General features: G+C 34.6%; 2 protein-coding genes across 2 annotated transcripts in view; both read right to left on the bottom strand.

Annotated features, from left to right (window-relative positions):
- LOC130053657 (uncharacterized) overlaps positions 1 to 4,061 on the bottom strand; it is a 32,825-nt gene extending 28,764 nt beyond the window's left edge. The window contains exon 1 of the mRNA XM_056161036.1: positions 3,896 to 4,061. The gene's annotated coding sequence lies outside the window, so the exon portion shown is untranslated. The remainder of the gene's footprint in view (positions 1 to 3,895) is intronic.
- LOC125673012 (uncharacterized) overlaps positions 1 to 13,556 on the bottom strand; it is a 1,263,960-nt gene that overhangs the window by 1,022,120 nt on the left and 228,284 nt on the right. The gene's annotated exons all lie outside the window — the stretch shown is intronic.

Here is a 13,556-nt window from a genome sequence, read left to right as displayed (position 1 = left end):
TTAACAAATGTAGTTTTTAAATGTCACTTTAAATGTTCATTAAAATGTAATAAGTGTTATTTCTAAACATATGGGTCACTTCAGTCTTGTTCACTGTGCTGCAATACTATTCATGCATTATAATAAAATTGATGTTCAATGACTGAAACTTGCGGGAGATTTTTACCCCCCCCCCCTTTCCCCCAAAATTGGAATTAAGATTTTTATCAGACATTGAGCTTTTTTGATCTTGTCCCTAATATCTAAGACCAAAACCTGGCATCCTAAATTGAAATCATCACTTTCGATTTCGATAAAGTTTCTCTCTAATCATGTGTCTCTGAATGAAAGGTGAAGATAACGAACAGTGATCAATCTCATAACTCCTATAAGCAATACAAAATAGATAGTTGGGCAAACACGGACCCCTGGACACACCAGAGGTAGGATCAGGTGCCTAGGAGGAGTAAGCCTCCCCTGTCGACCGGTCACACCCGCCGTGATCCCTATATCCTGTTCAGGTAAACGGAGTTATCCGCAGTCAAAATCAGTGTGCCAAGAACGGCTTAACAATCGGTATGAAACACGTCAGGCAGCATTTGACCCAATGATAGGTTGTACTGACGAACTAGATCATTATAACGACCATATAAATTGCTAAATGTTGACTTCGATCGAGACTGTTGAAACCTCTGTACCATCAACTTGTTTGTCAGTGGCTTACCTCGATTTAAAAACTGTCTATACGCAGAACAAGCTCTTGCATATCGAATCAGTTGAGATATATAAACACCATATGCAGGTGATAATGGGATATTGCTACATAAATATGGGAAGTTGACGATGGAAAATCTGAAATCATCTCGTTTTTCATACAATTGAGTTGTCAATTTGCCGTTAATGTCTACTTTGAATCTGACTGTCTTCATGATGGATACATGAAAATCTTTCTCTCTGTCATATTTTGAAAATGAAATACTTGGATTATTGATTCTCAGCTCACGGCTTATTTATGATATTACCAACCATATTAGGAGTATGATCAATGAATTTAAAATAATATATTTTTACCCCCCCCCTTTTTTTTAAAAAGAATTTTATAATTGTTTGGGGGGAAAATTACGATGTTACGTGCCTCTATAGATCTATGTACTCATCAAGTATATAGTTTATATATAATATTTCAAGTAGATTTATAACTCTTGATTCTAACGGTAATTTCCAGTAATCATGCATAATTATACATATGCTAATATTTTTTTTATATATATTTGCAAGGCCTAAACTTTGCTAAAACATTAGTTCGTGAACCCAAGAGAAGACTTGAACAGTCTATCAAATACATAGCAGTTACTTGTGATTGGTAATCATGACGTCTTTCTTTAAAAATATGCAAACATGACGTCACATTTTTCACTATGACGTTTTAAAACTGTTTTGCTTGGAACAGTTGAAATCTAGTTATACAAATTATTTTTGGCCCGTTTTGTACGTTGTAAATGTAAACAAGGTTCAATACTATTTTTAGATGATGTGTATTAAACTGTTGGATTAATCAATTTACCTTAATATTGGCATTATCATTGCATATTTGTTATATTATAGGCGACAGGAACATTTCATTTGTACACATTTAAAGAAATTAAGACAATATTTGGTGTACAACTGTTCATCATAACCGGCCTAGACTGCATTTTATTCAGTCCGGTTGTTGTTTGCATTTTAATGACCAGAACAGGATTTGTTCATAAACTGATAGTTTTTAGATTGTAATTATTAATGCATTATATCATTGTGATCGCTAAACCAATAACAAGTACATTAAGTTGTGGTTAATTTTCTAGCTTATGTATCACTAAATATACAATTCGTTGTTATGCGCTACATGGCGATCCACCTGTGCACAAACGTCAAAATCAGACGCCTGATTAGATATAAAAAGAAAAAAGAAGAAGAAAAGAAATTGGCCACAGCCAACGACCAGAACGAAACATGTACAATTACTTCTTTTGAAGATAATATATCTCTAGTTCACTGCTTTTTGTGGCCGATGCATGTGGCCACATGGAATTTTCTCCTAAAAGGTAGAAAAAATGAAGAAAATCATCCATTTTCCGGATTCCGGATAGGTTTGAATAGTACTCAACATTACAAGAGACCTAGATCCGCCGATATATTTGTATATATAAATACTAGGTATCATCAACTTCATATATATCAATGATTTGTATTGATAATTGTTCTTCATTTTTTTTTTAGTATTTAAAGGGCCTACTTATGATAACAAACGTACCTAGCTCTTTGTCATTTCAACAAGTTTTTATCTATTCTAATTATTCTGTGTAACAAAAATGTGCGATTTTCTTATGTTAGTACACACTTCTTTTTTGTAAATTTGACGTTTTTAAAATGTGACAACATACGCATTTTCGTTGGTCATTAATGAAATTTAACTGTATTGAGTGGAAATTAATATATTTTTTCCAATTTCAACTATTCATATTGATAAGTCACATGAGGATTGATCAACCTTAAGGGAATTTAACACAAGACGTGCAACGCCTTCAAAATTTGATGAAATGAGCATTAAAATATATTTCATACATTACTGAAGTCATTCTCTATTTCTGATAATAATTTTCAATATGACTAGTAACTGGAAATCATATGGCTTGTATTGCTGTTTCTTCTATATGTCCTTCATACTTTTATCGTTAATAATCAAACATTAAACATAAAGACGAATTGTTCTAAATTCAGGGCAGTTTGTAATACAACGAAGTGGTACAACAGTTTATTTGAGAGTTTTCCTGACAGCATTTCTTTCAATAATTGATGCTATGATGGCTCAACCCTGACATGGATACCAACTTTGATATAAGATTATGTCTAATGAACGTATATTCACCTAAATCATAATTAAATCTCCTCTAAGCTGTATTTGTCAAAATTACTGATTGCTGTTATAATCGAAGTTAACGGATCTTTATTATTCCTCACCAATCTGTGTTGTATGATATGTTTGTCTGTATAAGATACATTTGTCGGGGTAAGTTCTACATTGTTAGATAAATCGTCATCCTCAGAAAATGAGTAAGGCTCAAACTGGTAAAGGAAAATGCTATATCAGATGTTTTCTAGTTTAACAGTAACAAAACATTACTGTTCTGGGTCAGATATATCTTCACAAAAATCTTCTTGATTTGTAAAATCCTCCGCAATGCCGCAATCAAACCTTCAGTTTCATTTGATTTAAACTTTAGTGCTAATTTCAATAAAAAGACACATCGGTTACCTAGCACATTTCGCAACTGATCAGATACTTTATCTGATTTGATGCTCGTGTGTTTCCATGACAGGGTAGAATTGTCAGATCTAACTACCTGCACCTGCTAATCCAGTGTACCTAACAAGGTGTAGATTTCCCGAGTGTTTTCAGATTGAATTCCATTGATTAACAGACAATTGAAGGAGAAACCTTTAAATCGCCAATATCTAAAGGAAAGTCACGAGTGAATGATTCGTGTCATGCAGGTTTTCCAAATCATATTAAAATACACAAGTATTAGTTTTATAAATCAAAAACCTTTGACAAATATATTAATGGATATAGTTCAGTGATTGGTCAGTTCTGGCCAACCATGGCCCCTTCTTTAGATAGTGTTGCCATTATATATGTGTGTTCTCGGGGAGGCGCTATGAAGAGGCGCCGTAGTAAATACCGGAGTAGAACCATCCGATTTTCATTTGCTATATCTCATTCATTTCAAAATATTGATGGCATACCTGATTATAGCAAAGAAGTATGTACTCTGAGAATGAAAACGAATACTTATTGTGCTGTATTTGAAAATCATATCACATTAGTAAGAAACCAGTTTTCCACATTAGTAACAAGCCAGTTTTGATCACTTACCTGTTTTCTTCAAAAGTCACTCAGCGTACATCACTTTCAAAGGTATCCATTTTCAAGAATAATGTATGGATAGTGATGAATTTCCGTATTTGGTTTATTGCCGTGTTATAACTGTGGAATGTACAGATTGGACTTCTGCGAGAAGGACTGACTTTTACAGTCAATTGACGACTTTAACGCGAACATAATATACAGAAACCTTTTCGTGACATATTTGTATACAATGATTACGTAATGAACATATGTAATGTACATAAATGTTCAAGTTACCCAAACGTTGTAAAGTTTTAGCTACGCAACTGCTGCATAATGTATACACGAACTACTATCATTTTAGAATCTACGATATTTTGATAAAAAGCATGTTCCATATATACTCGACAAATTTTAAAAGAGAACTAGTCGAATATACTCAATATGTGACACAGATTGACATGGGAAAGGGTCAGACTGAACGTTCATCGTTTTGAGTACCTAAGAGCGTAATTTACATCTAATGTTCATGTAACCGAATGCGTAGTTGATATGCATACAATTAATAAATACTAATATTACCGCAACCTAATATGACACTTTCCAGTTGATATAGGACTTGAATGAATGTTTGAACACATGTTTGGCGGGAAATATGTTAGTGGTTTTTGCTGTTGGTATTTGGAGACGACAATGTAAGGATATAGCGATATATATACTAGGCTTCAATCGTTGTACATTTTACTGCGCCGTTAATCGATGGTTATTATAAGGTGTGGATTTGTAGCGCTCTGTTCCGTCCAAATATTTCCCAGAGAGCTACAAACCTGCAGTTAAGGTAGCGACGGATAGCAACCACGTGATCAGTAAAAATTGTGTATTTTCACGTGAATTCATTTTCCGGAATTCCTTACTCCGTCATAGAATAGTCGAAAAACAAAAAGGGGTTCCGAAAGTGTTTTGTTGCTGTGACTGACTCGCCTACAGAAAATATGCACATACCACATAAGTATATGTCAATGTCTGTAATAATGGTAGATCAAATGTTTCATCTGTGTGAAACTTTTTGCTAATCGAAATGTTTAACCAACCACCAATCCATGTACATAGATGCGCTACGTAAACAAAGTTGTTGATTGATGCATCGTAATGTCCGAGTGCTGCATGCTGAGAGATTAAATACTGTTTATACAGTCATTGAGAGGCTAAACAAAGTTTCTTGCAAGAAGAGGAAGTTGGTGGATGCATTCAACTTGGACAACGAAATCATAGTTTCGTTTGGTGAGTGAAAAAAATGCCATAAATTTGTATTCAAAAGTTCAACTCACATTTCCTCTGCTATTTCACAACGCGATTTATAATAACATCTGTAAGTTTAAACACACGACATACAGTAGATGTATTATTTTGTATGTATATATGTATTCCATATGTGCATAAAATATAACTCCCACCTGTGCATGTGATTGTAAACGAACGGATGTCATGTAAATGTATACCACATTTGTAAATATGAGCTCTCACAACTCTTTTATTAAGAAAATAATAATATCGTTATGAAAATAACCGTTACGAAAATAACATACCTTGAACTACATGTATAAAAGTAATGAAAAACAAATATCTGTATAGACCTACTATGTAGGGGTATGAGGGAACCGGATAAAGAGTGGAAGGGGGGGGGGGGCATGTGTTGAATTATAAATTCCCTAGACTATAGTATACATATACTATTACTTTGAAATTTCAGTGACCTAAGAAATATATCAAACCTGAAGTTTCGTGTTTCACACAAACATATAGGTTGGCAAAACCTTTTTAAATAATGTAAATTAATCACAAGTCTGCACATGCCCTCTCATAGGCAAATGTATGCACTGTATGTATAAGTAAGATATGTATACTACACGTATGCCCTTCTCTTGACCCACATTTTGTAAATAAAACAGATATGATAAGTCTATGGCAGTTTATGAAAACATATATACATGTCATCTCATTGCAATTTATAATTTTGAAACATCAGTATTTAAATTTTAACTGAATATGTGTTGAGATACAGTTTTAAAATTTACATTGTCTGACGCAATCTAATTACTCAATGGTATAAGATAGACCTAACTGTGCAAATATCAATTATGATGATCTTTTTTCTAGGCATCAGCCTGAAGACCGAGGGAGGTTAGATAGGACCAGTGCAGGTTGAAGTGGATTTCGAGTCAACAAGTATAACAGCAAGAGAGGTACTATATTTTTTTTTTATAAACATTTGTAAAGACGATTCTGAGTATATCAGATATTCATCTTTTTTGCTATATTTAAATATATTTATCTATATTTTGAACAGGTACTACATTTACAGTGATGATGACATATCCCCTGGACCCCCAAAACTCCACAAATTTAAAAATGTTTGATCAAGTTCCAAAGATTAAAGAACTACTGCAAAATTTGGGACTGGATGAAAAACATTAATTCACTTATATGAGCTCAGAGCAGTGGATGTTACACAACATACTTTAAACTAAATTGTGAATTTAAGGGAAAACAAGTACATGTACTCGTATATTACAAGTACATGCCTTTTGAAAGACAATAATATTGCATAGATGTAAAGGAAATTTCAATGTTGATTATTCTTTCTTAGATATATTAGTAAAATATGTGCACATGATAGAATATCAATTTTATAACTTCAATCAATGTGTTTGAATTTTCCTTGTAATTCAAAATTTAGTTGAAACATACATCATAGATACATTAATGTATATCAAATTTTTAGAAAAGTTTCATAATGGAACTAATTCACCCCCCCCCCCCCCCCCCCCCCTTATACATACAGTGAACATAGACCTTCACCTGGGGAAAACTTCAGTTAGTTAATGCAATATACATGTACATACATTCTCAGTTATCCAATAGTGAGTTTTTGGTTCCATGTGAAACTACAATTAGAAATCTTAAACTTATGAAAGACACACCTATCTGTGAGGGCAAGATGACTCAGATGGACTTAAATGTAGTGATCCATGGGCAGTCCATGGGTCTCTTTCCATTGATATTAATTATTTATTGAAATATGAAATGGGTATTTAAACATATTTGGTGTATTATACTGTATAGTGATATAAATTTCTATCAAAAAATATGTATAGGTAATAGATTTGGTCCAGTTATTACAAGATATTGTATGAAAAATAACTAAATATTTAGGCAATCATTGTGAGTTCGAAAAGGTCAACTGCAATAGCACACACTATATATCATTCTTAAATGGCTCATAGAAACTTCTAGTATTGTGAGTTTGAATGCTCAATATGGTAATTTGGGAATGCTTAATCATTTAAGGTCAATAGTTTATCTCTGCTGACTGTATCTCTTAAAATTCATTTCTAGAAGGGAGGGGGTAGGGTTACAAAATCTGACATAGTTTCAGATTAAACCCCATTTGGTATATTTTTTTTCTATTCAATATTTTAGATAATACTTGACTTAATGTAAAAATGAAATAAAATCAGAAATTTTATGAGCAGAATTTTGTTGTTGTCAGAAAATGTATGCCTGATAGTATTTGAGAAACGCCATATTTAGGGTAAATTTGGCCAATTGCCAAGTCGAATCATGCCAATGTTTTCCTTAGATGCATTTTGAATTTCTAATCCATGTTGATTTTTTTTATCTGTTTGTGTTTAATTTACATAACTATATATGGCAAACAATATTTCTGGTGTCAATAAAATTTTTATTGGCTTTTATGTTAATTTGCTCAATTTTGGCATTTTTTGCCTTTTGGGGCTGCAAAAAAGGGGATTTCAATCTCGCTTTCCTCGAAAATTAACCTGATTACTTTTGTTGATTTTTTGATATGTTTTAGGATAAAGTCAAAATGTTATAATAAATAAAATTGAAAAAAATTCAATGAGCGGTTTTTTTGGGGGGCAAGCTATCAATAGCTACCTTAATATCGTATAAAGGTAATTTGAAATTATTGTTACGTTTGATATGTTTCGTGTTTTACTTGTGCGCGTTCGATTGAATGAAGCTTTTATAACAATTTTATACATTCTGTTAACTTTTTTGTGCATCGACTTGTTTACATATGATTTTGAAATTTTATTATCTCTCATCAACTTCATTTTTGCATTAGCGAAGCACAAAGTACAAGTGAGGTGTGTATAAATTTTCTCAGAATCAGTGATTGCGTCGGAAGGTATATCGCGGAAGAATAACCGCGGCATTCCTTTGATATTTGCAATAAATGTGGTAGAATTAACCAAAGTTAACCATACAATTAACGATATCGTGCTTCCATACAATATACGATGGTTTAAACAAGTCAATCAATCTCGCAAAAGTCCATTATGGCGTATATTTAAATGTCGTAGTTTGCGGAGCAGAACATAGTGAACAATATGTTTTTTAAATACATTTACAATCAATACAATTATACACATTGTGGCGCACTTCACTTTTGTGAGGTTTATTTCAATAATGGGATATATCAGAATTGCACATATCTCCTGTATTGAGTGATTAACAACTCATAATATTTACAGTTTATAGAAATCAGCAATCTGACCATGCATGTACAAAGAATGAGCATTGGGTTCCATATGTTGTATGCAAAAATTTAAAATGTATAGACGAGTATGCACAAACATTGTTAATAATCGAAATAATCAAAGACATTTATGATCAAAGTACTAAAAAACGTGGCTTGGTTTGTAATAATGATATATGAATATACACGCAGGTATGTTGAAGCAGGTCATATACATTTACGCGCATAAAGTGCACACTTTTTAACACAAATAGTTACTACACAGGGGAGTTACTAACTTTTAAAAACTAGTCTGGGTGTTTGCATGAGAACATTTTGTATCATAACAGCACGAGAAATATCAGTGCCAGTACTATATTTATCGACCGGAACATTTTTGGGAAGTGTAAGACCTAAATATTTTCAGAAAAGGTGTTCGAAAGAATATAGTTGTTTAAAAGCGTGAGGAAATTACAACGCGAAGGCTGGTGAAATTTGGAGAAATTTTGACCAAATCCGAAAATGAACGAACTAAGAGAAAAGAATCGCTAATTATATGAAGTAGCAATTTATTGGTAGTTCAATGATGCAACTGGTCTTATACAGGTAAACTATTTTAAAACTTCAATTGCAATAAAGTCAACAGCAGGCTATACACAGCACAGTTTATGCTTGTCCGATCGATCGATACAACAGTGCGTTTGCTTGATCATTCTCATAATAGTACGTGGTGAAAATTCTTTTATTTGAATGTTTAAAAACCCACCTAAATGAAATTAATTGACACACAATTGCTCAACTGGATAGAGTCCAATAATAGATTTGTAATATGTATGCACTAATGGGGTCAGTATTGAACCACTAAATACTAAGTTGTACCATCCTGCACAGTTCTGATCTAAAGCTCAGGAACTAACGTCCTTAAGTGTCAATTAAGGGGTATTTCTGTAATCAATTAAAAATAATGTGACTGCAAAATAATTTTAGCTACTGATTTCATGTATGTGTCCATTGTGTGATTTTTCCCGCAGGCAATGTTGGATCATGATGTGACAAATTTTGTAAATATAAGTCATTTACTCATTTAAATCAAAATCAAGATATCTTTACCATAACACCAACCCTTCATTATTAATTTTTATTTGATATTTTGGGCGACCAAAACACATTTCGATATGCAGATATTACATGTGCAGCTAACGCATGTGCATTATTTTAGCGGATCTAGAAAGTGTGTGTGTGGTGGGGGGAGGGGGGGGGGTACGGCTGCTGCAACACACAAACAACTCTTGATTTTGGTTTTAAAAAGAGAGTGCGAGAGATAGAGAAATATATCAGAGTATGTTATGAATGGGGTTTTCTTTCCGGGAGCATCATTACTGCATTGCATTGATTGTAGGATGACAGTCTGAATTTAAACAGTTAAGGAAAGGCGGGGTCGGGGGCGGGGCCGGGGGATGGTAGAAACTCCTGTAAGTTTATGTCATCTGTCATCGTTTTCACAGACTGATTATTATTATATTCAACATTCATCAAATGTAGTTTGTGAATCTAGTATTTTGTCAGATATTGAACTTTTGATCAAACCCCTTAGCAATAAACGCCGTAAATCCGTTTGTCATTTAAAATTCTTTTTAAAGACTGTTTTTATTTGGTAGCTAACTTCTAAACCCAAAGCAAACGATGAAAAATACACAAAATACATATCATGATCTCAACAACTTAATCCTCTTGTTACCCCCCCCCCCCCTAATGTTTTTTTCTAGGTCCGCGCCTGGACAATGTTAATTTCATGTACATGTATATTGGATCTGTATCAAATTGAATCTTTCTGTTGAAATCTGATTTGTTTTGGGCATATGGGATTCAGTATTTTGAAAATAACCCTTTTGATATATCAAACTGCTCGACATGCATTGAGTTACGCATCATTAGGGGGTGGAGGTGGAGATTAACCCGATGCGTTTTCAACATCGTTCTTTTTTCGCTATTGTTACAGGACAGGTAAAGTTGGCCATTCGATCTATAGGCTGACTCGTAAGATTTTTTTTTCAACGAGTAATGGTGAATTGTAGTGGAAATATAATCAAATTGATCGAATTGAACAAACCCTCCCCCCTCTTTTTTTTGGGGGGGGGGGTTATTTAGATCTTTGATTTTATTTTTGAAATTTGCGAAATAAGAATTTTCAGACAACAGTTACTGTGGAACCAACTTCTTCTCTGACTGCCCCTCCCTCTTTCCAGGTGTGTATTTTTTTTTTTACAGATTACTTCTAAAATTGACGAGATTCATATTGTTTTACAACTTGGACAGAAATAAGCATTAAATACGACTGTAGCCCCCCCCCCCCCCCCCCCCCCCCCGTCCTTTTCGCCAACCTTAGAATTTGAGGAAATATTTGGCAAAATATTACGATACTTAATTTAATGCTCCAGTTTGACTTGTTATGATTGTGTTCAATTCTCGTGCGATTCGTGTACATACAGCTTGATGACGTTGCGTCTATAGCACACACCGCCTGTCAAATACATGTAAGGCCAAGATAAATAAATAGTGTGCTTCCTATTCCAACCTCAAAATAATAGGGTAGGTAGGTAGGGAAAACATTTTATTTTACTTTAATATTTTATTGTTAAAAATTCCACTTTGACAAGAAACAAAATGAGAAAAACAAAGTTAATTTCTTTCTCAAAAAAAAAAAAAAAATTACAGCCCTCCGGCGGCAATGGTGACGTCTCCATATGAGTGAAATATTCTCCAGAGGGACGTTAAACAACATTCAATCAATCAATCTACCTGAACATAGAGGATCAACCCTTTGTCTTGTGCAAACTGCTAAATAAACAAGACGTCCCTAAATCTTATTGTTTCCATACGACAGGGTATCCACATTCTGGAAAGGTAAAATAGCCCTGAGGCTATGTTATTTTCATATCACTATTATTATATCATTTTTTAAGGGGGTGACCTTCATGTTTTAACAATAATCAACGAAGGGTGGGATGTTAAAACCCCGCGACCCCCTCTCTAGATCCGCGTCTGCAATTTTACATGCAGTTACACAATCCGTGCTTAATGTTTTTGACATTGATCATGCTAATGACACGCGTTATTTGTCTAGACACTGTTCTGTGTTGCATGCATTAGCGCATTAGGTGTAAAAAAAAAAAAAAAAAAAAAAAAAAAAAGAAAAAGAAGAATTATTTATAGAATATCAATTAAAATCTTCATTATTTTGAAATTTACCACTGTTTCATTACATGAATTTGTCAATCGCAGAACTAGTTAAAATACCCGAAAGGTTCCGGATTCGATTCTTGGTCACTTATTTTCTAAACGTTATTCTTTTAACCAACATGAACTGGTTACTCTCATAAGATTTCTAAGTATTCTAGGGATAAGAAATTTCATGAGATTACTAGGCATGCTAGGGATAAGGAGTCTCGTGAGATTTCTAGGTATGCTAGAGATAAGGAGTCTCGTGAGATTACCAGGCATGCTAGAGATAAGAAGTCTCGTGAGATTACTAGACATGCTAGAGATAAGGAATCTTGTGAGATCACTAGGTATGCTAGAGATAAGGAATCACTTCAAATCTCTAGGTATACTTGAGGTTAGGAATTTCGCGAGATTTCTAGGCATGCTAAAGCTAAGTGATTACCAGTGATCTCTAGGTATACTAGTGGTAGGGAATCTCGTGAGATTTCTAGGTACGCTAGTGATAGTGAATCTCACGGGGCATCGTGTTTTTGACCTGTACTGTATGTTATGATTGGTGATTTTCTGTCTGCGTGTAGGGATGTTTTAATAGTGTGAAATATCGCTGTTGACATTAGTTCGTATTTCTGGTGATATTTTGGTCGTTTTTCAAGTTACATAACGACGGTAGACAAGTCAAATGTACAGAAATTATGCATTTAAGCGCGTAATATATAAACAGTTTACGAACTATTTGCTGCTAGCGCTGAACCTTACATCTGTTTGTAAAGAAGTGCTAAGGTTTACACCACTTTGAGCCGAGTGATAAAACCAACTACCAAATCGGTCCGCAAACTAAGCTTTGATTGACGGACGGACGGACACACGAAGTAGAAAGTAGTAGTCATGGGGACTAAAAATATGCTAGAAAGAAATATTTGAGTTTTGTTGATTGATTGATTGCGTGATACCGATGCTCGGTGCTTAAGGCCTTTGAGCAGGGAAGGATGTTTTGCTGTGACAAGGGCTCTCGCTTTTTCGGGTCTCATCCGAAGAAGCGCCCCTTTTAGCCCCCTCTTACGACAAAGAGGGGGCACTGAGGAACTATTTTAATCCGGATCTCTACGAAAATATTATAGTTTGGATGTGTTGAATTAGTCTGGATGCGCTGAATATAACACATGGCGTCACATGTAGACCCAGATAGCAAGACTACAACGTTGGTTGCAGGTTGTATGGTTGGTCGAGTGCTGGCGTTGGACAATGAATGTTGGCCTAACGTTGGCCCAACAAGTGATATGTTGGCATGACAGCTAGAATGTCGGCGTTAGGTTTACAACGTTGGCCCAATGTTGGTACATTGTAGTAAATGTTGGCATAAAACGTGACCAATGCATTGTTGGGGATGTAATGTTGGCCCGACGTTGGTCCAATGAATTATATTTTGGCATGAAAAATGGACGCTTAGTGTTGGGGGTGCAAAGTTGGCCCGACGTTGGACCAACGAATGATACGTTGGTAAGAAAGTTAGTCCGTCAGTGTTGGGAGTGTGATGTGGGCCCGACGTTGGTCCACTGTAGTAAATGTTGGCATCAAACAAAGCCACTATGTGTTGTGTGTGTGTAATGTCGGCCCAATGTTGATCCAACCAAGTTATGTTCACAAAAAAAAAAACCAAAAAAAAACAAAAAAACAACAAAACATGCAACATATATTAATTGCTAATTAAAGCTAGGGCATGTACGTGATGTTTGCAGGTAGGACCGTCGTACACTCGGTGTTGGTTTTGCAAACTAAGAAGTTGCCTCAGCATTGCTATATCGTATACATTAATTAATCGAAACGAAAATCGTTGGTAAAACATAAATGGTCACTAAGCATGCTTAAATTAATTGGGGGAAGGGGGGGGGGGTCACACAAATAATTTGCAGTTACTGTATTAGTAAA

Source organism: Ostrea edulis, chromosome 3, assembly GCF_947568905.1.
Source record: "Ostrea edulis chromosome 3, xbOstEdul1.1, whole genome shotgun sequence".
NCBI classification, from domain to species: Eukaryota; Metazoa; Mollusca; class Bivalvia; order Ostreida; family Ostreidae; genus Ostrea; species Ostrea edulis.
Note: the sequence above shows the minus strand (reverse complement) of the source record. Positions and strands in the feature narration are given on the sequence as shown.